This window comes from Pteropus alecto, unplaced genomic scaffold (assembly GCF_000325575.1).
Source record: "Pteropus alecto unplaced genomic scaffold, ASM32557v1 scaffold501, whole genome shotgun sequence".
Classification (NCBI taxonomy): domain Eukaryota; kingdom Metazoa; phylum Chordata; class Mammalia; order Chiroptera; family Pteropodidae; genus Pteropus; species Pteropus alecto.
Genome location: NW_006431382.1, coordinates 221677 through 226283, shown reverse-complemented (window position 1 = coordinate 226283; position 4607 = coordinate 221677). Strand labels below are relative to the sequence as shown.

The 4607-nt window shown below is 38.3% G+C and overlaps 1 pseudogene; it reads left to right on the top strand.

Annotated features, from left to right (window-relative positions):
* The first annotated feature begins 2590 nt into the window (after nucleotides 1–2590).
* Nucleotides 2591–2709, top strand: LOC112470967 (annotated as a pseudogene).
* Nucleotides 2710–4607: the final 1898 nt, after the last annotated feature.

The following is a 4607-nucleotide window of genomic DNA, read 5'->3' as shown; positions in this document are numbered from 1 at the left end:
GGACTTTGAGTTGTAATCACACAATAGAATATATAGATGTCAAATTATAATGTACACCTGAAAATTATATAATTATATTAATCAATGTTACCCCAATAAACTTAATAAAAAATAAAAATAAATAAACCTAAAAGTAACAAAGAGGACAAAAAACAGGGACTCATAGACATGACAATAGACTAGTGGTTAGCAGAGTGTAGGAGGGGAGGGGGGAGGGGTGGTAGATGAGGTAAAAAAGGTCAAATATGTGGTGACAGATAGAAATCTATGGGTGGTGAACATATAATGCAATGTATATATCCCTTACTGTTGATTTGTATGCCTGAAACTTACTAGATTTTGTTAATCGATGTCACCATAATATGAATGAATGAATGAATGAATGAATGAATGAATGAACGAACAAACAAACTAACTAAGCTGTCAGATGGATGTGCACAGGATTGGTTAGTGCCCAGAAGATATGAATGGGGCTCATCATGCAGTGCAACACACATACAACTTCTTTCAACTACCTGAAGGATGAATGAATAAGTTAAATGGCATTTGAAGACATCTTCCAACTGTGTAATTCTTTGACTATATAAAAAACCTAATATTGTTATAATTACTATAATTACAAATACAAATTGCTATAGACTAAATGTATGTATCATCCCTAAATTATCATATTGAAACCTAGCTCCTAGGTTTCAATAACCTAGAACCAAGCCAGTCTGTGTACTAATATTGGAAAAAGTCATCCTGATATGATGGTATTGGGTAGAGCATTTGAGAGGTGATTAGTTCTTGATGGAGTTAGAACCCTTACAAAAAATAAAATACTCCAGAGAGCTCCCTCATCCCATCTACCACGTGAAGTTACAGCAAGAAAATGGCCATCTATGAGCCAGGAAGAGAACTCTCATTAGACATTGAATCTGCTGGTACCTTGATCTTAGCTTCCCAGCTTCCAGAACTGTGACAAACATTTCTCGTTTAAGCCACTGAGTCTATGATAGTTTTTATTATAGTAGTTTAAAAGTACTAAGACACACATACATACACTGATGATAGAACTTAGAATAATGTAAATTTTAAGAAAGCAAGGACCATGGATGCTTTATTCACTACTACAACCCTTTGTTCATCCTGTGCCCAATACTATGTCTGACACATAGAAGGCTTTCTGACCAATAATTGTTGAACAAATAAAAAAGTAGGGAATCAATTTTAAAAGTATTCAATTCAGTTTATGTTTATACTTCTCTGGTTGATTAGTCTTCTATAACTTTTCGTGTATTTGAACAGAAGCATTTTTTTGTCTAGCAGAGGTCAGTTAATATTTTATAGCATCACAATTTTAAGTGAGGAAAAGAGTTCTTTATGCTAACAAACAACTTAGTTTTAAAATAGAATGACTGACAGGTCCTGAATTAATTTGCTAATAGTTCTTCCCATTGTATGGTAATTAACTCCAGTTGAATCTTTAGCCATAACACAATGTGTATGCATATCTATGCTACATACAGATATATTTGCATGCATATAAATAAACAGTAGACATTGCAAATGGTTGATTTTAACTGTATCAATTTTCTTTTATGGTACACTCCCAAGTTTTGACAATTGGTTTAGCACAATTTAGCTGCAAGTACTTAAAATATTCTTGAATGTGGGGAAGTAATATAATACCTTTCCACAAGCTGTAGAAAGAAAGTTCACAAGAAAATTAGGGCAAATTTTCAGAGCAACTCGTGTATTTACATATCAATAATCCATTTAATGAAAAGCACAAAAATAGCAGATCAGGTTAAGTCCAGAAGCTGCAAACTCAAAACATCCTGCTAAATTCAAAACAGTAGCAGTTGAACAAGCCAGTCTGTGTACTAATATCGGAAAAAGTCAATTTTTCATTAAAAAATTCTGGTTTGCCTTCTTCCAACTAGGAGGAACCGTATGCTGATCACATAGGATATGGTCTTTTTCTCCAAATCTCAGCTATCCTAGTGAACTCGCTTGTTTTCTGGAGTATTGTCCTGGTCCTGACAGCAAGTCAATTAGTAATCAGTGACCAAGTGCCCACTGTGAGCTGAACAATGAACTAAACATTATTGAGAGGAGACAAAATAAATAAGGCCCAGTCCCTGCCCTTGAAGAATTACAACCTGGTTGTTCATATAGGACACGCATCTTACAATAATAATCACCTCTACAAATGCTTACAAAGCAACTCATGCAGTGCTCAAGTAGGGAGAGGAAGAGTGAAAGGGTTGAAATCTGAAAATCCATAAGGTGGGTATATGGGGAAATAAATACTTATTGATAAAGCTTAAAACAGTTGTACTAGCAAAGGGGCTGCAAATCAGTTGCTTCACGTGGAAGCAATAAGCTATTTGGCCAGCCCAGTGTGTTTTACCAATGTGTATTTAAATGCCTACAGGTTCTATCACACCTTATTTATATCACATCTGGTAGTTTCACACATTTACAGTTCCTTACTGGTCTGGCCAGTGAAGGCATTTTAATTTGTTATCCCTGAATTAGGGGTACATCTTTAAAACTTGGCAAAATGGTTCAGGATCTTGCTACTCAAAGTTGTGGTCCATGAATCTGTGGCCATGCTACCCTGAAAAAGCCCGATCCAGTCTGATCTCAGAAGCTAAGCAGGGTTGAGCCTGGTTAGTACTTGGATGGGAGACCACCTAGGAAGACCAGGTGCTGTAGGCGTACAAAAATAAAAATTTAAAAAAATAAATAAGAGATTGTAAGCTGACAAGGTCCTTGCAATCTGTGAGGTCAATCAAGGGTCGCCTCGTATTTTTTTACTAAAAAAAAAAAAAGTTGTGGTCCACGAATCAGCAGCAACAGCATTACTTGGAAGCTTGTTAGAAATGTAGAATGACAGGCTCCACCCCAGACCTACTGAATCAGAATCCGAATTTTAACAAGATCTTCAGTTGCTACATATACACACTAAAATTTGAGAACTACTAGTTTAGGACACATGAATAAAAAAGTCTTATTTCAGCCAAGAGAAATTAAAAATGGAGACTATTCTACCCATCAAGTGATAATGTGGGGGTGAAAATTAAACTAGCTTCAAAAATGTTGAGATTATATGAACTGAATACAATGTCTCCTTTAAAATAGTGGTTCTTAAACATCAATGTTCATTAGAATTTTCTGAATTGATTGCAGATTCTCTGGCTCTACTCTGTCAAAAATTTTCATTGAGGAGATGTGGAATGGGCCCTTTCAAACAAGCATACAGGTGATACTGAGTGCTATAGATTTAGTTCATCTCCCCAAATCCATATATTGAAGCACTAACCCCAGTGTGATTGTTTTTGGAGACAGGGCTGTTAGGAGCTAATTACAGTCGAATGAGGTCATGGGGCATGCTCTAATTCTATAGTATTAGTGGCCTTCTAAAAAGAGGAAGAGGGAGAGATTGATCTCTCTCTCTCCACATATGCTCAGAGGAAAGGCCATGTGAGGAAAAAGCAAATGTGTACGAGTCAAGAAGAGAATCTTCACCAGAGCCTAACCATGCAGGCACACTGGGCTTAGACTTCTAGCTTCCATAACTGTGAGAAAATAAATGTTTAAGCCACCCAGTCTTTGGAATTTTGATATAGCAGCTTGAGATGATGCAGGAGGTCCCCAGACCTCAATTTGCCCTGGACCTTGCTGTATCCTAGGCCTCCCATGGAATGTGGACAACTCCTTAGTATTTTCTATTCCAGGGCCACTAAGGATTTCAGCAAAAGAGCCCAGGAAGGTGCACCCTCATGGAGAGCATCAGGGGGTCAGTGGTTACCATCAGAGTGGAGCCTCCCAAGCAGCCTGGGCAAGGCACTATGATGCTTAAGATGGGAAAGAGCTTTCATAGGCAAAGATAGAGGATAAGGAAAATCCAATCTGACCCATCATCTTCTCCTCATGTGCAGTTGTCACATGGACAGGCATTTGATCTCTTTTCCCACTCCAGACACCTGACCTGACATGACTTCCAATCCTCATCCCCAAATGAGATTACTATGAGGGTGGAATTCACTGCTGAGCCCAGTCAGATATCTGGCCTTGGGTAATTTTTTTTGTTGGTTTGCCTTGGGCTTCTTGCCTTTTTGCAACCTCAACTCAAGTGCACAAGTTCTTAGTATACAAACCTTGGTTTCTTCCAACCACCTCCAGTCAAGCTGCTGCATCTCAGTGCTCCCCTAGTCTCCTCTGCACTCCATCCATGATGTCTCCCCATATTTCTCATCTCCACAGCAACAGAAGAGGTCACATTTGTTGGGGTTGGGGCAAGTGTATCACGGAAGGCTGGGACTACAGGGATAACCAAGATTTCCATGGGTGTAGATGGATGTGAAGAATTTCCCAGTAAGAGCAAAGATACAAATATTGTAGAACACTGCTTTTCAAACTTTTTTATATATCAGTCTCACCTGGAAAGCCGGTTATAATTCAGATTTGAGGGCTCCCACTGTGATTCAGTAGGTCTGAGGTGAGGCCCAGGAACATGCATTTTAACCAGCATTTCAGGTAGTCTGGATGCAGTTTATCAAAGGACTAGACTTTGGGCACTACTATTTGGATCTACAGCTTCAATAGTGCAATCC